Below are 21,494 nucleotides of genomic sequence, written 5' to 3'. Positions count from 1 at the left end.
CCAAATCTAGATCCTTTGCATCAGGCCGCTTAAACTGCCACCTCCTCCTGCCCCCTCTTAACCCTCAGAGGCAGGGAACACCTTTCTATCCCATCTTAACACCACCTTCTCTACCTTAAAAGCCTCTTCCAGGAACTTTGTGATTAATTCTATTCCACAGCATCCCCAAGCAACTGTTTGGTATTTTTGAAAATTTTATTTTTTTTATTTTAAAGATTTTATTTACTCATTTGAGGGAGAGACACACAGAAAGCACAAGCAGGGGGAGGGGCAGAAGGAGAGGGAGAAGCAGACTCCCCAGCTGAGCAGGGAGCCTGATGCAGGGCTTGATCCCAGGACCCCCCCAGGACCCAGAGATCATGACCCGAGCCGAAGGCAGCCGCTCAACTGACTGAGCCACCTAGGTGCCCCTGAAAATTTTTTTTTTTCTGATTAGCAAAAGTAATGCATACTTACTGGAAAGAAGAGAATAACGAAGTACTGGAGAAAAAGACTGTAATCCTGTGGCCGTGTTCACAGATTGCCTATTTCCTCGTAATTATTTTTCATGATACAATTGGGTATTTATTCCCCCTTATGTTGGCATCAAAATTTCTCCTGAAGCATTTATTTATTTATTTTTAAAGATTTTATTTAGACAGAGAGAGACACAGCAAGAGAGGAAACACAAGCAGGGGGAGTGGGAGAGGGAGAAGCAGACTTCCCGCCGAGCAGGGAGCCCAATGCGGGGTTCGAACCCAGGACCCTGGGATCATGACCTGAGCTGAAGGCAGATGCTTAACGACTGAGCTACCCAGGCGCCTTTCTCCTGAAGCATTTAGTCTGCCTTTTGGCTCTATAATAACAGGCAGCCATTTCCTTTTAAACTTTTTATTTTGAACTAATTTTAGACTTAAGGAAAAGTTGGTCCAACTGGTGTCTGCTAGACTTCCACACTGGAAAAATTACTCTTTCTCCCGTGGTGAATCCTTTTATGCCTCAAATCCCTTTTGCTAGGAAGAGCCTGTTTCTTTCAAGGGCTCACCTAATTAGTACTAGTCACATAAGGTAATTCTCTATCTTAAGGTCAACGAATTTGGTCAGCTAACACCAGCAAAATCCCTTTTGCCAGATAATGTAACATAGTAACAGGAGTGGTATCTCATTTACAGGTCCTGCCCACACACAAGGTCACGGGGTTCATCTTAGAATTCTGCCAGCCATAGCAAGAGAACCCCAGATAAAAATGATCAGGCCTTAATTCCAGCCCCAAAGTGTTAGTTTCCCATGGCTGTCTTAGCAGATTTATCACAAACCGGGTACCTTGAAACAATAGCAATGTATCCTCTCACAGTTCTGGAGGCTGAATTTCGAAATCAAGGTGTCAGCAGTCCGACACTCCCTCCAAAGGCTCCGGGGAGAATCCTTCCTTGCCTCTAACAGCTTCTGTTGGCTCCAGGTGTTCCTTGGCTCACTCCAATCTCTACCTCCATCTTCGAATATCCTTCTGTGTCCCTCTGTCCAAATCTCTCTCTCCTTTATCTTGTAAAGATACCAGTCATTAGATTTATGGCCCACCCTAAATGCAGGATGATTTCATCTCAAGATCCTTAACGAATTATATCTGTAAAGACCCTATTTCCAAATAAAGTCACATTCTGAAGTTTTGGGTAGACATGGATTTGGGGGGATATTTTTCAACCCACTATACTCAAGATGGGGGGAAATGTCCTGTAGAGACTGTCATTCACAGAGCTGCAAAAGAAAAGGGAGGCTTCTTTTTAGACCTAAGACAGAAAAGCAGGCTTTGCTATTGAGGCAAGGGCCCAACCTCAGCCTGCCTACTCCCCTCATGTTGACACAGATCTGAGAACCAAGTAGAAATTATAAAACTGGCCTCAGAGGTCCTTCATGCTTGGGATCCAGACACTTTGCAGTACCAACAACTTGCATGTGCATGGAGCTCTCACTGAGCACTAGTTTCCCTGTAGGATGGGCAAGGCAGACATGGTGGCACCCATTTGGTAGGGGGAGGGGTGATCTGACTTCAGAGGGTTTAGATAAATCACAGAATGTTAATAGCTAGTCTTGTCCAGTCCAGCAGTCCTGAAATGTCAGACCAGTGCCCCAGACTAGAGTCAGGTTGATCTCTCAGAACTAGATGTACAGATACCTGGATCTCCTCCAAGAAGCTCTGATTCAGGAGAACTGAGGTGAGGCCCTGCTCACTGGAATGGCCAGGTTAGGAACCATGCACAAATGTAGTCCAGCCCAGGGCAGATGAGAACTGCAGTCCATCTCCAGATTCTTGTGGTTTTTTTTGTTTTTGTTTTTTAAGATTTTATTTATTTATTTGACACAGCGAGAGAGGGAACACAAGCAGGGGGAGTGGGAGAGGGAGAAGCAGGCTGCCTGCTGAGCAGGAAGCCCGATGCGGGGCTCCATTCCAGGACCCCAGGATCATGACCTGAGCCAACGGCAGACGCCTAATGACTGAGCCACCCAGGTGCCCCTACAGTTAACTTCTTAAAGTAATACATGCTCATTTTAGAAAATGCAGATGAATAAAAGGATAACAGAAGTAACCATTAAACCCATCATCAAGAGATAACAATTAGGAATTTTTAGTCTTTTTCTGTGAATGTATACAACTTAAGGAAAGATGGTCTGCTGTGCCTACAGTTTTATAGGCTCTTTTTTTTTCACTTACCATATCACAAACATCTTTCCGTGTTAATCTTCCCCCAAATAACTAATATTTATTGAACAGTTACAGTGTGTTGGCACTGTATTTATATTAAGTATCTCATTTACCTGCTCTTTAGGAGGGACCATTAGTAGGCTTTGTTTTTCTATATAAGGAAAATAAGTCTCCTTGGCCCAAGCCTTGAAGCTAGTAAATGCAGATTGAGGATTCACACTGAGGTCTGTCTCACCCAGAGCCAAAGCTCCTAATCTCTGTGCTCAAACTATACATATTTTGTTATATGGATTACCTTACTCTAGCAGTTCCCTTCTATTGTGCATTTATTTATTTATTTATTTTAAGGATTTTTAAAAGATTTTTATATTTATTTGAGAGAGAGTGAGTGAGCACATGTGAGCATGAGTGGAGGGAGGGAGAGAATCTTGAGCAGACTCCGCGCTGAGCACAGAGTCCAAAGCGGGGTTCAGTCCCGTGACCCTGAGATCATGACCTGAGCTGAAACCAAGAATCAGATGCTCAACTGACTGAACCACTCAGGCGCCCCTAATATTTTATTTTTAAACCACCTTTACACCCAACGTGGGGCTCAGACTTAAGACCCTGAGATCAAGAGTTGCTTGCTCTTCCCACTGAGCCGGCCAGGCACCCCTATGGTGCATTTAGATGGCTTACAACTTTTTACTGTTATGAGTACTACAAGAATGCATGCTCTGAGGGTAAGGATTTTTGGTTTTGTTTATTGCTGTATTTCCTATGCCCAGAACAGTCAGCACTTGATAGATAGAAATCAACATGATTTCCATAGTCTGAATTCCCCAAGGGAAGTATTGGGACTTGACAAGAGACCTTAAAAAGTTTTTTCTGAAAGAATAAATGTATAAGAATTGCCAAAAACAATTTAAAGAAGACAGTAGTGAAGTTAAACTTGCTTTACCAAGGGGTAGAAATGGTGACATTGGCACAGGATAGGTGAATGAAACAAAATAGAAACATCCAAAACCATACCTAAATATATGTAGGAATTTAGCAAAGAATGATACTATTTCTGACTAGTTGTGGTCTGATTTTGATCAAGTATTTTTAGCCTCAGTATCCTCATCTGTAAAAGAAAGATGATACAATTTTATGGTGCTTTTGTTTTATTTTAATGTTTCCAAAATAGAGAGTTGTCTCATTGATCTGTGCATTTCATGCACTGTCTTTTTCTACTCCAAAAAGGTGTCATTGAAACTTTTTTTTTTTAAGATTTTATTTATTTATTTGACAGAGATAGTAAGAGCAGGAACACAAGCAGGGGGAGTGGGAGAGCAGGAACACAAGCAGGGGAAGTGGGAGAGGGAGAAGCAGGCTTCCCATGGAGCGGGGAGCCCAATGCGGGGCTCAATCCCAGCACCCTGAGATCATGACCTGAGCTGAAGGCAGATGCTTAACGATTGAGCCATCCAGGTGCCCTCACTGAAACTTTTATAATTATAGGGAAGTCCTGTAGACTCTATCGAAACAAAGGTTGTTTTTGTTTTTGAGAGAGAGTGTGCAGGGTGAAGGGCAGAGGGAGAAGCAGACTCCCCGCTGAACAGGGAGCCTGATGCGGGACTCAGTCCCGGGACCCCAAGATCATGACTTGAGCTGAAGGCAGATGCTTAACCGACTGGGCCACCCCAGGCGCCCCTTGAAATGAAGGTTGTTGAGAAGATTAAACAAGGATGAAAACAAATTGCTTAACTGTGGTGCCTAGCAGACAACAATAAATCTGAGCAATTCTTACTGTAAAATTAAGGAAGAAAGGATTGTGGATGAGTTATAGAGATGTTTAGGGCAAATGACAAGAGTCCAACCAATGCTGGTTTGGCAAATAACACGTAAAGCATCTGGCAGTTAGCTGTGTGAGGCCCATGCTCCTGCTCAGTGATGCCTGTAGGGTTTCAGACTCTCCATGTATCTTTCTGCTCTGCTGTCCTCTGTAGGTAGGACTTTGTTGTAGTTGGAAGGAGGAGAAGAAATCCATGGCACCCATATTTTGTTAGCTGTAGTAGCCACCTGTGCAAAGGATATATTTGACTTTACCTCTGTTTCTTATCTTTTATAGACTACACTTGAAGTTTATAGACTTTATTAAACAATATTGGGATAATTGAGTATTTCTTTAAAAGTTAGATTCTCTTTCTTACACTGTACCAAATCAAATTCTAGACAAGAGGGCTCCTGGGTGGCTCAGTCAGTTAAGTGTCTGCCTTCGGCTCAGGTCATGATCCCAGGGTCCTGGGATCAAGCCCCGAGTCAAGCTCTTTGTTTGGCAGGGAGCCTGTTTCTCCCTCTGCCTCTTCCGCTCCTCCTGCTTGTGCTCTCTCTCATTCTCTCTGTCAAATAAATAGATAAAATCTTTAAAAAAAAAAATTCTAGATGAGAGATTTAAAATTTTTAAGTGCAAGAAAATAAAGATATATATTTCTATAATTTCTGGGTGGGGAAGGATTTTCCAAGCATGCTACTTAAAGCAGTAACCTTAAAGGAAGTGTGTGATATATTTACTTTGCCTCTATTTAAAAAATTTGTCAGTAATACCAATTAACAAAATTAAGAGACAAATGATTAATTAGGAAGGTATTTGTAACGTGACAAGAGGTTAATTTTTTTTTTAATTAAATTTATTTATTTATTTATTTGACAAAGAGAGAGACAGAGCAGGAACACAAGCAGGGGGAGTGGGGAGGGAGAAGCAGACTCCCCTCTGAGCAGGAAGACCAATGTGGGGCTCGATCCCAGGACCCTGGGATCATGACCTGAGCCGAAGGCAGACGCTTAATGACTGAGCCACCCAGGCACCCCGAGAGGTTAATATTTTTACCATACAGTGAACTCCTACATGCACCAATAAGAACAAAGATGAATGAATAATCTCAGCAAAATGGGCAAAGGAGAGTGACAGTTTGTGAAAGAAGAAATATAAATGTTAGTAAACCCAAAAATATGTTTAGCCACACTGCTAATCTGAGAAATGCAAATTAAAAGAATTGAAAGAATGATTTTTAACCTATTTGGCAAAGATGGAATACGATTTAAATAGTCAACATTGGTGAGAATCTTATGAAACAGGCCTTTTTTCTTTTTAAGAGAATGCACGTGTGAGCGGGGAGGGGCAGAGAGGGAGAATCTCAAGCAGGCCCCACACCCAGCTTGGAACCTACACAGGGCTCACTCCATCTCACAACCCTGAGATCACGACCTGAGCCGAAATCAAGAGTTGGATATGCAACCGACTGAGCCACCCAGGCTCCCTGAAGCAGGCATTCTTATACACAGATAGTTGGAGTATTAAATTAATTAAACCTTCAGAAGGATGATTTAGCAGATGGTGGAGTAAGTTTTTTTTTTTTTTTTGAGAGAGCACAAGTGGGGTAGAGGTGGGAGTGGCAGAGGAAGAGGGAGAAACAGGCTCCCCGCTGAGCAGGGAGCTGGATGCAGGGCTTGATTTCAGGACCCTGGGATCATGAAGGCAGATGCTTAATCGACTGAGCCACCCAGGTGCCCCAGTTTTGTTTGTTTTTGAGATTTATTATTTATTTTAGAGAGGGGGCTGCAGAGGGAGAGAGAATCTCAAGCAGACTCCCCGCTCAGCTTGGATCTCAACCAGGTGGGGCTTGATCTCATCATCTTGAGATCATGACCTGAGCCTGAGCCGAGACAGTCAGGCCTTTAACCGACTGAGCCACCCAGGAGCCCCTAGAGTAAGTTTTGTTTTTTTTTTTTTTTAATATTTTATTTATTTATTTGAGAGAGAGAATGAGAGAGAGAGCATGAGAGGAGGGAGGGTCAGAGGGAGAAGCAGACTCCCCGCTGAGCAGGGAGCCCGATGCGGGACTCGATCCCGGGACTCCAGGATCATGACCTGAGCCGAAGGCAGTCGCTTAACCGACTGAGCCACCCGGGCACCCTAGAGTAGGTTCTTAATAACTGTTTGTTGACTGTCACTGTGGGGACAGGACTGGCCCCCAGGCAACTTGCTCCTGGATCTCACTGATCCTTTGCTTCTGCAGAGACCTCCTTGACCCTTTAGGGCCTCTCCCGCGTGCCCTGCTGCAAGGTGGAAGTTGAAGGAGGAGGCAGCCCACTTCCCTGAAAGGCCTTTCCCACCCCCACCTCCCTGGCCCCAGGATTTCTGAGCTGCCCTCCCAAAGGGAGGGTGAGGAGGGCAGACCCAACAGCTTTTTTTTTTCCTCACTTTTTTACTGGAAGCCTAAAAGGTTGGTTTGTGGGGAAAAGGGGTGGGGTATGTATGTGTCCTGCTAGTCAAGAAAGCCCTGTAAATCACGGGGAGCCAGCTGACTGTTGAGTACTTTCATCCTTTCCTGGAAACCAGAGGGCTCCCAGCCAGCCCCACAGACTCGCGTTTTCTTAGAGCACAGAGTACGTGAGGTTTGGGGCGAGGTGGAGCCATGTTGGCCTGGGGAAGGTGGCCCTGTTTTTCCTCCAGGAGATGAGCCAGAGGTATAAGGCCCTGAAATCCCTTACTGCCTCTTTCTTTCTCTTCCCCCTGCCCACGGATGACATGTCCTGTGCTCAGCCATCCCAGGCCCAGGTGACATTGATTGGCATGTGTGTATATTTCAGTGCTGACCATTTTTCTCTGATGTTGGAGACATTCCATTTGAGAGGCCAGGCAAATTCTCAGGATACCAGGTCCCTGGTTAGTTTCCAGGGGCTGCAAGCCACGACCGTTCTCATCACCTTTCCCAGAAAGGTGCAAAAAGTACAAAGTCACCCACTCCCCCAGACTTGGGCCACTAGCCAAAGTGGCCTCTGGAGCAACCTGACCAGCCGTAGGAACAGAGATTGTGTCCCAGTTCCTGCTCCTCTCTCCTCAGCCACCCCCCACATCCAGCAGACACTCTGTGGGGATGCCTCCCATGGCAGAGGCCTTGACCATGGGCAAACAGAGGTGTGTGCACAGCTCTGCTGGCCAGATTATGTCTGTGACCTTGACTATTCTCACACCACTCCCTCTTGGCAGCCGCTCACAAAGCCCCTCCCCCTGCATTTCAGGATGTGTGCAGTTGGCACTTGGAGAGGTTATATGCAACTGGGCTGAGACTCAGAGTTTCCATGAGCAGCTGAGAAATTCTAGAAACAGCCTGTACTTGGGTTTGCTTTCATTTTCTTCCCCTGCCATGGGGAAAAGTTCACGTTATTTTCGGCAGGATTATCAGATGGTTGCCTATCCTTGGCACATTTGTCTTCTTTGGGGTTGCAGGGAAGGGAGGCTGCCTCCTTGCGTCTGCTTCTCTCCCACCACGTTGCTCTTGGATCCCCTGCTGCAGCTTAGGTTTCTCTTTAGTTTCTCTGCCTGATGTTTTATATTCCAGGTCCAGACAACCTTCTGGCTCCCTGGGGGTCTTTTCAGCTCTGTTTAAGCTACAGAAGAAGGGGTCCAGTCCCTACGGTTGCGCTGTGGATAGAGACTCAAGAACAACACAATTCTAAACTGTCTGGCACTATGAAAATGGGCAGTGGGAAATTAACACTTTCATTCAGCAGGTATTCTTTGGTGGCTGACTTGGTACCAGGCACTCATTTCTTCAGGTTCTTGTGAGGGTCATAGACCTGAAGTCTCCACTACTGTGGAGTTTAAGAGACAAAATAAATATGTGATCAAAACAAGAGAAAGAAGACTATTTTACTTGTTTTGTTAAAGATTTTATTTATTTATTTGAGAGAGCATGAGCAGAGGGGAGAAGCAGAGGGAGGGGGGAGAAGCAGACTCCCTGCTGAGCAGGGAGCCTGACCACATGGGGCTTGATCTCACAACCCTGAGTTCATGACCTGAGCCAAAGGCAGACGCTTATCCCACTGAGCCACCCAGGAGCCCCAAGAAGACTATTTTAGACAGTGACATACAGTAAGAAGAAAATAAAACAGCATATTGGGATTCTGAATGACTGGAAGTGAGCTTTTTTTTTTTCCTTATGAACCACATGGGCATCCACCTTTGTAGGGGTGACATTTGAACTGAGACCTATGAAGATCTAGGGGAAAAGCACTCTACACAGAGGTAACAGTAAGTGCAAAGATCCTGAGGTCAGAATGCACATGATATGTTAAAGGGACAGAAACAAGGCCAGAGTAGCTGGATCATAGTGAGTGAGAGGGCTCAAAAATGTCAGTGCGGATGGCAAGGGCCAGATGGCACAGTGAGTTTTAGGCCAGGGAAGGGAGTCTAGGTTTTATTCCACTTGTACTGGAAAGCCATCAGAGGGCTTAAAGCAAAGAACGTGCTGTGATCAGATTTGTACTTTAAAAGGATGACTTCTTTCACTGAGCTGTGCATTTCAGATTTGGGCACTTTACATGCGTGTATGTTATACTTTAAAAATAGAGAAAGGACTGACAGTATGGGGGTGCCCAGTGGAATCTGGAAGGCTGGTTAAGAGGTTTCATTTCATTTCACCGTCTCCACTCACTTTCCCTATGCCCCATCAGCTTTACGAGGAAGACCAGAATGGGCTCTTGTCCTCGGAGTTTACGGTGTGGTGTCTTCAGATTCAGACAGTCCTTCCCAACCTTCCTGGAGAAGAGGTCTTGAAGAATGAGTGGCATTCACAAGGCAGTTGTTAGTTAACATCTTGTACACTCAGTGTTAATGTCACTGTGGTTGATTCACTTTTGTATACTATTCCATTGTGAGAATTGGTTCGTTTATTCATCCGCTCCTGCTGATGGGTTTTTGGGGTTGCCTCCAAGGTTTGTGTTACCGTGAGTAGTGCTGTCCTAGAATTACTCTTTTTTTCTCTCTCTGTTTAGAGTGGAAAGTCACCCAAACTACAGCACGTCTGAGTTGCAAGCTAAAATCAGAAACCCTTTCCAGGGGGTAATCCAGTTGCCCCTCAGGGTTGGGGTTGGGGTTGGCCGGAGAGGGGGTAAGCCTTTAAGCCTGGTCAGAATGTTGATTCCTTCTTAATAGGCAAGCAGTTTATAGGAGGTAGGAAAGTGGAAATACTTGCATGAGTAGTTGTGTTAGGGAAGTCATTTCTGCACCCGATGGTCCAGACTGCTGCGCACCCACAGCCTTGAGGGTGTTTTAACCTGGGGAAGGGGAGCTTTTTGCGTGTCTTTTGTCAGCCCTGGTCTGTATCTGAGTGTAATAGGAGCCAGAAACCTGATTGCCTTTGCTCTGGAATCCATCTGTGTGCTCTTGATAGCCTCTAGAACTCTGGCAGAGAAGGGACAATCGGGAGGGCAGAGGGTTGGGTCCTCATGCTCTCCCTTTGCCCCTTTACAGAGGGGGCTTTGGAAAGACACTTGTCTGCTCCTGCCCTTGACCCCAGGGCCGAAAGTGGGGCATCTTCAGTGAAGTCTGTCCCAGCCTTTTCTGTAATCTGTAGAAAAGGTGGGGGTATATCTGAGTACATATGCATTTGTATTTACATATTCATGCAGCAAGTACTTATCTAGGTTCTACCAACCTAGGACGGTTATGAAGCAACCTGGGAAGGTAAGAGAGCACCGAATCCTAAAAAGCAACCTGGGAAGGCAGTCGAAAGTGCCAGAACCGGCCTGACCTTCTAGGACAGGATGCAGTTGACAGGAGTAAACCACAGGGTGGCCTTGGCATGGGCGCCTGGTGACAGTCTGTGCCACCTGCCCTGATCATGACAAGGGGCAGTACAGAGAGCTATGGGGAGCACAGTGGGGTGATCAAACCTAGCGTCAGAGGAGGCCTCCAAAGAGAACACTATTTTAGCAGAGACATGAAGGGCATGTAAAAGTGGGCCAGGTAAAGGCCAAAGGAGTCGGGGTGGGGTGGAATGTTCTAGAATGTAGCTGCGAAGGTGGTGCAAAAGAGAACTTCCATGTCCAGTGGGGCCAAGGCAGTAGTCCAGTAGGCCACATTAAGGTGGCTGGACTTCATTTTCAGTAACAATGTGATCCAATTTGTGGTTTTATTTATTTTTTTTTAAAAGATTTATTTATTTACTTATTTGGCAGAGAGAGACAGCGAGAGAGGGCACACAAGCAGGGGGAGTGGGAGAGGGAGAAGCAGGCTTCCCGCCGAGCAGGGAGCCCGATGCGGGGCTGGATCCCAGGATCCTGGCATCATGACCTGAGCCGAAGGCAGACGCCCAGCGACTGAGCCACCCAGGCGCCCCTCAATGGGTGGTTTTAGCATACCAGTCTGGCTACAGTAGGGAGGACGGAACTGAGGTGGTCAAGCACTGAAACTGGGAGACCAGGAGGCTCTCTCGTGTCTGGGTGGGAGAACACAGCACTCAGTTCATTCGCAAAAGCAAGGCTTCTTTCTCCTTGCTTCATCCCAGCCGGGGGTGCTTCCCCTGCCCCTAACACTGCTGGTCGCATAGGTTTCCATTAAAAAACTGAATAGAGTCCTCTCTAGCAGCTAACAGGGAGGAACAAGCCACATCATTGTCCTCATCACCAAAAGTATCAGAGTGAATTAAAAAAGACCAGCCCACCTCCCGCCATCATTTCCTAAATCAGGCTGAAACAAGTCTGCTCAGCTGTCCTGCTGTCACAGGAGGGTCTGGCTTCTAGTAGAGAGAGGTTCACTGCACCAGGGAAACCAAGTAAGCCTCTGCTGGCTGTGGCTCAGAGGCTTATAAAGGCTCAGTGTCTGGGAAGGGCCACCGCACCTCCGAGAGGGAGCCTGAGGCTCAGAGGATAATTCTTACCCATTTTGGGAAGAAGACAGCATTAAGAGACTTCTAGTCAGGGTGGCGAATTCTGCCCACAGTGTTGCTCCCAGCCTTAAGCCAGCTGAAGTCCCTGACTCCTCCTCAGAGACGCTGGCCGTGCCAATCTCTACAGCTGAGATGCCGAACTGTGTGATAATTTTTGTAGAAAAGTGGTTCTCAAAGTGTGGTCCTTGGCACCAGCGGCATCATCGGGTCACCTGGGAGCTTGTTGGAAGTGTAAATTCTCAGCAGCACCCAAACCCAATGAATCAGAAACTCGGGTGGGGCCCAGCAATCTGTTTAAAGAAACCCTTCAGGTGACCTCAGTGCATCCTAAAGTCTGAGGACCACTGCTCTCAGGGGAAGATCTAAAGCTTTTGTTAGATTTCCAGATTTCTTCACCAAAGAGGGCAACCCCTTCTTGCCCAGCAACTGCTCCTGCATGTGACTGGAGGCCCCAGTAGAAAGGCACAGGCTCCATCTGGGGCCTTAGATTTCTCAGTGGCCTTCACAGTAATTCATTCTCAGGAGAGTCATAAATGAGCCCTACTCTCATGAGACAGAGGGTTATTGGGGAAAGAAAGAAAAAACCCATATTTCCAAATTGTAGAAAGTGGCAGGGAAGGGAGGGACACTGAGTAATTACACTCCTGAATCATAATTCCTCCATTTTCCCTCCCACTGTCCAAACTGCCCACATGGCTCATCACTGACCCAAGCCAAGGTTACTGGCAGTCACTGTCTGATTATTGAGGCAAAAGGCTTTCCCACATCCTGCTTCCTCACTCTGGGCCTCACCACATGACCAGAGCTCCCCTCTTCCTGCCATTCCTGAAGAGAAACCAGTGTCGCCCACAGCTTCATGCTGTATCTGCTTACACACTCCCTTCCCTCCCTTGCACCATGCCATCCTACCTCCTGATAAAATGCTACCTTCCAGCACTCTCTTCCACTCAACAGCAAGCTCAGTCCCTCTGCCTGTAGTTAAGAGTCCCCGCAACTAGACCCTATTGCTTTCACCATCACCTCCCTTTACTCTCTGGCCTGGACCCTGCTTCAAGCAGGTGACCTAAGTGGTGGATGTGAGCACTGTTTCCTAAGCCACATGTCGGGCCCTGTGGTCTGACAAACAGGAGTGGACTTAAGGGACAACAGGTCAAAATTTTGCAACGGAGTGTCTGGGAAGTGGTGATGGATGAATGATGAGAACAGCAGTGACTCTTGCCCTGGCCTCTGGTGGGGAAGCCCCGACTGGCTGCTACTCATCAGGCCGCCTGACTCACTCAGTTGGTTTTGGAAGACTCTTCTGCTTTGTCAAGTCCAGCCTCCGCCTGAATTTGAAGCCTGGCAAATGTACTCCTTCTCTCCCTTGGTCCAGCCCCTGGGCCTGGCTGTCATTTCCCTCACTCAGGGCTCAGCAGGTGGCTAAGTCAAGCCGCCAGCTTCTCCCCTCCCCAACTGTCTGTGCTGGGCCCTGACACCAGGCTCTGCCTTTCTCAATCTCCCTCCCATAGGCACTGACACACACAGTGGGGGCTCAGTAAATATTACTCAATGAGCAGCATGCTGCTGGTTCTAATTTTGTTCCCTGCTTCTGAGTCCCCACTGGTTTTTTTCTTTTTTATTTAAGTTTTCTCATCCTGCCCCTCCCAGCGACGGGGTTTTCTGGGGAAAGTAAATGGCCACCACCTCTAGGTAACACCACCCTCCTCCTTCCCCCACCCCGCAGCAGAACTCCTGCACTGTTTGCAGAAATCTCCCACCCTGGGTGGCCTTCTGATTGAGCCAAAGCTTGAGGCTAAGGTTCTGGGAGTGGGAGCTGGGAAAAGAGAAGACATCCTTTTAGGGTGTGTAAGAGAGCAAAATCCCAGAGGGGACAGAAGAATGGGCCCATTGAGACCTGGGCCTCTTGGGTGAGGGGGGAGGTCTGGCTTTCAAGCTGCAGTGTTTGCACTGGAGGGGGGTTCAGCTTGCCCCAGAGGAGGGTGGTTTCTTGGACTCCGTTCATTTGGTGGGTGGAGAGGGCCGCAGACTGGGTAGTTGTTCTCAAAATTCTTTGGAACTCCAGAAAGCCAGTAGGCAGTATTTACCTGAGGACCAGGCTGTGAGGCTACTGGTTTTCTCACTGGGTCTGTTGGTACTTACACAGATGACTGTATCATTATTAGTTTGAGCATGAATACTGGAAGTATACTAATTTATAGAACACTGGGCAGTTCTTGTAGTCCAGATGTACTGATCATTGCTTTTACAGGCTGTAGGTTTTGTGCCATACTTAGAGAGTTCTCCCTAACTCCTTGACTATAAAAATAACCACCCGTGTTTTCATGTATTACCCTACGCCCACCTCCCATTGGGACACATCAATGAGTTGAAGTAAAAAAAAACAAACAAATACTCCAAATCCCACCACTCAAATAGTCCTCATGACTATTAGGTGAATACTATTCTGGATAATCTTCCAGCTTACTCACAGATAAATCCATATGGAGAAATAAGTAATCTTACACAGAAGTATTTAAAATTTCCCTGAATGTAACCGAAGAAAAGAAACTAATAAAATTAAAGGAATTATTAAGCTTTAAAGAAATGTATTTTTCGCCGAGAGATTATTTTGTAAAAGAGGTTTCAAAAAATCCTTGTGAGTCATATCTATAATTACTTACCCCTTTTAGATAGTATTTACTGACTCTGCTATGAGAAATGAGGACATTAGCATTTTCACATTTTTGTCTTATCTTTTGATGGCACTAATTGTTAGTAGTAAATTGTCCTTTTTTTTTTTAAAGATTTTATTTATTTATTTGACAGAGACACAGTGAGAGAGGGAACACAGCAGGGGAAGTGGGAGAGGGAGAAGCAGGCTTCCTGCGGAGCATGGAGCCGGATGTGGGACTCCATCCCAGGACCCTGGGATCATGACCTGAGCCGAAGGCAGACGCTTAACAACTGAGCCACCCGGGCGCCCCTAAATTGTCCATTTTTATAACACTTAGATTCTGTCCTATAACCAAAATCCCCAAGGTTTTTTTATTATTTCTTTTTTGAAGGGTTTTAATGTTTACCATCAGTTCTTTTACCATGGTTTCTGCATTCCTGAGACCTTTTTTTAAATTTCTTTATTAATTAGCTGCATTTCGTTCTCCTGTGTTTTCACTCTAGGAAGGAGACTGTAGCCTCTCTTTCATGCTTGAGAATTTCCGCCTGTTGTCCTTAACAAGATTTGTGTGACATCTCAGCTGGGAACAATATCTCCGGTTCTTTTTTTTCTCTCTCTCTCTCTCTCTCTCTCTCTCTCAGTGATGTAAACACTGTTGCATTTTCTTCTGATACTGAATTTACTCTGGGGAAGATGAGGGCAGCCTGAATTTTCTACCACTTAAGAGAAGTTTTAATATATTTCACAATTTTTGTAATAAAATATTTGGGGGGAAAAAGTTCCTTTGTGATGCCTGAAAACGCCTTTCAAGTTCAGCATTCAGTCTTTAGGTTCTTTTGCTCCTCTGGTTTTGGGGAAATCTTGTGTCCTTTATCTTTGAACATACCTCATAGTCCAGTCTTGAGTTCTTTAGTTTAGCAACACCAGTTATCCTATGTTTGGTACCTTTGTCTTCTCATTACATTTTTTTTTTTAAGTTTATTTTTTTTAGTAATCTCTACACCCAGTCTGGGGCTTGAACTCATGACCCCGAGACCAAGAGTCGCAAGCTGCACCCACTGCGCTAGCCAGGCGTCCCTCATTATGTGTTTTGTTTTTTTTAAAGATTTTTATTTATTTATTTTGAGAGCGAGAGGGAGAGAGCACAAGCAGGGGAAGGGGCAGAGGGAGAGGGAGAAGCAGGCTCCCCACTGAATAGGGAGCCCGATGTGGGGCTGTGGGCTCGATCCCAGGACCCTGAAATCACGACCTGAGCCGAAGGCAGATGCTTAACCTTGAGCCACCCAGGTGGCCCCCCTCATTACATGTTTTAATCTGTCTTTTCTGTCTACACTCACTGGTTATCTCAGACCCTCCTTTGTCAGTATTTCTATTTTAAATTACTGGCAGAAATTTGTTCTCTGTTCATTACAATTTATTTATTGGCTCTTTAGTGATGTTGTTTTGTTCTTTTTTTAGGAAGCCTGCATCCCCTTTGATCTCATTTTGTTTTGTAATTTCATCTTTGAGCTCTGGTTTTATTGCATTAATGTTCTAATTACATTGTCCTGCAGTTAGGTGAAGCGGTTAAGAATTGCTTCTCTGGAGTTATGTTTTACTTTGTGTTGACATCTTTGTCTTTTGCTTGGTTTGCCTCCTCTTCTCATCGTCTTCACGCTAGTGCTGTTGGGCAATGTTGGCTCTAAAATAAGACCTGTTTTCTGTAGCCTGCACCAGTGTGCGAGTGGGGCTGAGGTGGGGGAGATGGATCTGTCCCAGATTCCAGGTTTGGGAGCAGCCCTGTGGCGGAGCTCAGCCCACAGATCTGGGAGGTGTGTTCCACTTCTGTTGGAGGAAGAGGAATACTCACTGGAAGTGGATCATTTCCCCAATTCAGTCTGTGGCCTTGGAGCCCCGATTTCCCTCAAAGGAGAGTCACTCATTGTTCTTGTTCCAGTGTCACCTGTTTTCCCAGCAGCTTTTCCCACTACTCCTTAATTGAAGAGGAAAAAGAATTGGCAGCTGTAGGCCTCTGCATTTTTGGGGGAGGTCAGTGAGAATTCTGGCTCCGCTCTCCTGGCTCTGTCTGTGAGGGCTGGGCCTGGCCTAGGAGATGAGCCATGAGTGGTGCCTCTTGCATTTCTTCAACCTGCCTCTGGTTTTGAAGTTACTGTATTACAGTATGCCCCTCTCCTTGTTTGCTTGCTGGTGGTGCCTTTTTTTTTGGCTAATGTTTTACTCAAATGTTAATGATTTAAGGGAAGGGAAATTGTGAATACCGTTTCAGTTCTCCATCTAAACTCAGAAGTCTATTTTCATATAATGTTTCAACAGACTTTATCTTTCTTAATACCCAGAAAAGTCTGCATGTTTCTTTTCCCTCTTTCGGGAACTAAGGAAACAGACGTAATGAGATCAGTGCGTTGCGTGCAGTCGCTGCAAATTGGCCTTCTCACACCAGGCCCAGTAGTCCTGCTGCTGCCAAAGCCAGCAATTCCTCTAGTACTTGGGCCCAGGGTTCTGGATTCCTCAAGACCTTCCCCCCCCTCCCCTCCCAAGTTTCAGGGTTTTTTAATGGAGGCCAGGAATGTTGCCCCCTTGACTCCCCTGGAGCCATCTGCATTTGTTTACCCCTCAATAGTTAACCCTTAATGGGGAGTGTCCCCCCTGGGGAGACAGTCCTATTGGGCTGACTGGGTCCCAGTGTTGGAATGCAGTGGGGATGGAGACTGGAGCGAGACAAGTCTGTTGGAAGGTGTTCTACAGAAGTGAACTCTTGACCAGGAAAGAACCCCCAGAGGGGTGGGGACTTGCCTTCTGGTTAGTTGGGGCAGTGGTGCTCACAGCCCTGGCGCCCTGGCTGTCCTGAGGTCACAGGTACCTCAGAGAGCCCCTGCTGTCTGTCCCCAAGAGGAACATTAGAGAACTAGACACCTCTTTTGCCATCCTTTGGATTTTAGGTGGGAAAGCAGACAGTTGAGAGGAAGGCTTAGGGAGATTCACTGAGGCCCACCGATAGTGGGGCCAAGGGTTCTGGGAGCCATCATGTCTGATCACTGTGGCCTCCCCTTCCCCCACCCACACCCCCTCTTCCATCCCTCCAGCCCCCACGGTCATTCTCGCTCGCTTGCTTTGGTAGGGACAATCAACCTTTTCTCAATTTTAGGTAAAGTGCTTTGTAAAAACCCGGTTGAGACTGCCCTTGCCCTGATGGCTACCCTTCATCCTGCAGCTGACTAATGCCTCAGCTTGAGTTCTAGCTTTATATATAATTCATTGTGTTCCTACATAACCCATCCTTTGAGGGGGCACAGAATAGGCCCAAGTAGGTGTGCTTACAGATATCTTTCACCCATTTCCTGTGGCTTACTAGTGGCCTCGGAAATCGCCTCTGGAGCATTCAGTCGGCCCTGTGTTTCATTCCTCAGCTCAGAAGGATCTGGTGGTTAGGGAAGGGAGTGGATGTTTGGAGGCCCCTCAGAAGCTGAGGTGCAGCCTCTGATTCAAGTAAGAAGAGTTAGTTGCTGCTCGGTCACCCTGGAGAGGAGTCTGTGTTCGCTCCTCTCTGACAGGGGAGGTGGGCCCAGAAAACTGGCCACGTGGTACATACAACAGTGAAACTATGTCCCCAGCACAGAGGTGCCACTTTGAGGATGAGATACTTCTGAACCAAGAGAAGGGATGGCATGCAGGTGAGATTCTGATTTTCTGAATTAGGAAGCCCCAAGATGGTAAGGAGACCTGAAGTTTCACAGAGGGTCTGAAAGCAAGCATCTCTCGCTGACTTTCTCTTGGGTTTTTTACTTCCCCCCCCCAGGAGGATTGGGTCTGGCACCTTGGAGGCAGACCTGAAAGCACTAAAATAATTTACTTCTTTGAACCCAGGCCAAGTGAACAAAGGAGTGGAGAGACTCCAGCTTCTCTTGAGTGGGAGAGCCTGGTCCTCTGAGCCAGGAGCACATTCGAACCTTTGTCTCTTTCCGGCTTGTTTTCATATCCTGCCCTGTGTGCTTCTCTTACTGCTTCTGGAAGGTGTCCTTGAGGGCAGCCAGCTTGGCTCCCTGGAAGGACTGGAGGGGCCCGCCCATTTCCACAGCCTTAATAGATCGGGCTTCGTCCTGTAGCCGGGCCCACACCGTGAGGACCCCTGCTCAGCTTCACCGTCCAGCCGCGTCAAGAGCTGTATGTGTTCTCTTCCTCTCTCCTTTCTTTCCTCCAAGAAGCTCTTGTAAACTTTTTTTTTCCTAAGAATAACTGGTAGCTAAAGAAAAAAGAAAGCTCTCCTTTTGTGTCTGCCAAAAGGCCAGGGTCATTTGGATTTGAAGTGTCTTAGCAACTCTAAGATCCCTGGACCAGGACTTCTTCCTGCCTTGCAGTTGTTTTTAGGTGCTCTGGGGGGTGGGTCATGTCCTGAGTGTTAGATCAGGCCGCAGGTTCTGCTCCATGAATCTACTCAAGCACTTGAGGTTGGACCAGCCACACTGAGGGGCCAAGGGGCCACAGGGTTGGCGAAGAACAAATGTTTTGTAAATGCCCATCCAGGTAACGCCGCTAAAGTTCTGTGGGATATCTCACACTTGGGGGGATTTTGTGTTTGTTCTGAATGTTTTGAGGTTGCTGCAGATAAATTTGAGAAATAAAGCTGAAGTGGGAACCATTGTTTGTTTTATTAAGAAGGCATCCTATAACACATCCTGGCCTCTAAGGTGTACCTGGGAGGGTGGAGGGCCCTGCAGGGTCTTTAGGGCATGTTATGCCTGGATTTGGGGTGCTCGTTGGGACTGACAGATCTGGTGGTTGGGAAGAGCTGGGGCGCTTAGCTGGCTCAAGCAGTAGCACATGAGACTCTTGATCTCAGGTTGTACAGTTGAGCCCCATGTTGGGTGTAGAGATTACTTTAAAAAAGTCTTAAAAAAAATTGGAAAGACCACCTAGTGACCTGCGGGGTTTTCCAGCCTGGGGAGGCAGCGTGTGTATTTTATGTCTTCATACAGCAGGGAAGTGGTTCAGAGTGCGCGGACTTTCCTTTCATTCAGACCTGGCTTCAGTTAACGAAAAATTTAATTTCTAGCTTCACTACTTGACTTGTTGGCTATGGATTATGTTTCTAATCTCTGAAAATTTCCTGATCTTTTAGGTGAGGATAAGCATCCCAAGTTCTCTTCAAGGAATCCGTGACTGTCAGGAGCCTCTCAGGGTTGATCAGCTGCTGTTCTCATCTCTCTGCCCTCCTTTGCTAAAGCCACACAGCCCCCCCCCCCGCACCCCCCGTCCTTTGCTCTGACAGCACGACACATGCCTCAGACTGATGACAGGGTGGTCGGGTACAGGACTATTTGCTTTGTACAATAGATTTGAGCCATTTGGGCCTAAGATCCCACCTGCTCCCTGTATTAACTTCTGGGTCTGGTGTAGATTTGAGAGTTGTTAGTCTCAGGGGAACACTTTACAAACCGCCTTTGTGCTGATGGCTAATCCACCCTTTGTTTGACTCAAAGTACATTCCTCTGAAGACTGAGATTTTCTGTCCCCAGATTCTGTGCATGTCCCATGTGTGGAAGCTAAAGCCTGGAATGTCTGCTGGTATATTTGTGGTGGGGGACTTGTGTCATGTGTGTGCTATAGGCCTGGAGCAAAATTTCACAGGGGTATTCCTGATAGTTGCAGTAGCAGCTCAATATCTGGGCTGGGAGGGAATCAAAGTGGAGGAACCCTGCTGATATAATCAAATTATAACATTTCATTGAGTACTTTCTATAGGTCAGGCACTTCCTGACTTGCTGTAGCTCATGTCATTAAATTTGCACAGTAGGGCGCCTGGGTGGCTCAGTTGTTAAGCGTCTGCCTTCGGCTCAGGTCATGATCCCAGGGTCCTGGGATCAAGTGCCACATTGGGCTCCCTGCTCGGCGGGAAGCCTGCTTCTCCCTCTCGCCCTCCCCCTGCTTGTGTTCCCTCTCTCGCTGTGTCTCTCTGTCACATAAATAAATAAAATCTTTAAAAAATAATAATAAATAAAAAATAAATTTGCACAGTAATCCAGTGAGGTGTATACCCATTTTATAGATGAGAAAACTGAGGTAGAGAGCTGAAGTAACTTGCCCAAGGTCATTCCTATCTGGCCAGCAGTGGTTCAGAAATTCAAGCCAGGTCTTTCTGATACTAAAGGCCAGGGTAAGCTGCATCACTATTTTTTTTTTTTTTTTTAGGATTTTATTTTTTTAAGTAATCTCCACCCAACGTGGGGCTCAAGCTCACAACCCCGAGATCCAGAGTCATAGGCTCCGCCAACTGAGTCAGCTGGGCGCCCCTGTATCACTACTATGAGTGACTCTAGAGTGTTAACTCTGGTTAAATATCTTGCCCAAGACTTCACCACTTGTAAGTGGCAGAACCAGAGTGGAAACAAGCCTGCTCTTAAGCACTCTGCTCTAACTCCTGTCATAAGCAAAGGCCCAGAGGTGGAATGACCCACTGTGGGGCATGCCAGAGCCCTGGGAGCCTGGGAGGCGTGGAAATGCCTGCAGTAATTGGGTTCCTGGGTCTAGATTAAATAGGCTCATTCCCCACCCCCCAGCCCTTGGCCTGGTGTTTGTTTATTTCCCTAATTAAATTATAACTATACTGAGGGAAATGATTAACGAAAGAAAGTCATCATCAGCTCTGCTAACTCTGAGACCTATTTTTCCCTGTTCCTTCTCACTTCCTAACTTGGTTACATAATCATTCTGCTTCTTTGCTTAACATTAAACTCCATTTTTATAGCTGCATACTATTCGATGAAACTGATATAATTCGCCTGACCATAACTTTCTACCTATAGCCTTTTTTATTTTTGGGTTGCTTCTATTAGTACACATTCTAAAAGTAGATGTAACAATTCAAAGGATTGAAACGCTTTTATTATCATAACTTTCAAGAGTCTGGTGATTTATCTAGCCACCAAGCAGTCTCTTACTCCGTTGTTAGATCTCACTGACATTCGGTTTTGTATTTTTTTTAAATGTGTTTTGCTGTTTTAATAAGCAATAGCACCATCCATCTTTTAAGTTTGTATTCTTTTTTTTAATTGTAGTTGCCACACAATATAGTAGTCTCAGGTGTAGAACACAGCGATTCGACATTTATATATGTTACACACTCACCACGATAAGCCTATTCACCACCTGTCACCATACCAGCTTATTGCAGTGGTGTTGATGGTGTTTCCCGGGCTGTACATTTCATCCCTGTGTCTTACTTATTTCATAGCTGGGGGTCTGCACCTCTCAATCCCCTTGACCCATTTTGTCAATCCCTCTGACCCCCTTAAGTGTATTCTTAACAAACCAGAGAGTCTGAGTAATTTTTCATTTTTGTTCTCTAATTTAGGTATATAGAAATAAACCTTTGTCATGTTTGATGATGTACTTGTTCCCAGTCTATTTTTTCCCCTTTTAGTTGTAGTTTTTTTGTTTTGTTTTTGTGTGTGTGTTGTTTGTTTTTTAA

At 46.2% G+C, this 21,494-nt stretch overlaps 1 protein-coding gene across 3 annotated transcripts in view; it reads left to right on the top strand.

Moving 5' to 3' along the window:
* Positions 1 to 21,494, top strand: part of SLC39A14 (solute carrier family 39 member 14) — a 44,599-nt gene that overhangs the window by 7,147 nt on the left and 15,958 nt on the right. Inside the window, exon 1 of one of the 3 annotated variants that reach the window (XM_027597470.2) lies at positions 18,111 to 18,190. The exons of the other annotated variants lie outside the window; for them this stretch is intronic. The gene's annotated coding sequence lies outside the window, so the exon portion shown is untranslated. Of the gene's footprint in view, positions 1 to 18,110; positions 18,191 to 21,494 lie in introns of those variants that run through there. 3 annotated transcript variants of the gene reach the window in all.

This window comes from Zalophus californianus, chromosome 2, assembly GCF_009762305.2.
Source record: "Zalophus californianus isolate mZalCal1 chromosome 2, mZalCal1.pri.v2, whole genome shotgun sequence".
NCBI classification, from domain to species: domain Eukaryota; kingdom Metazoa; phylum Chordata; class Mammalia; order Carnivora; family Otariidae; genus Zalophus; species Zalophus californianus.
The sequence above is the reverse complement of the archived record's forward strand: the minus strand, read 5'-3'. Positions and strand labels throughout refer to the sequence as shown.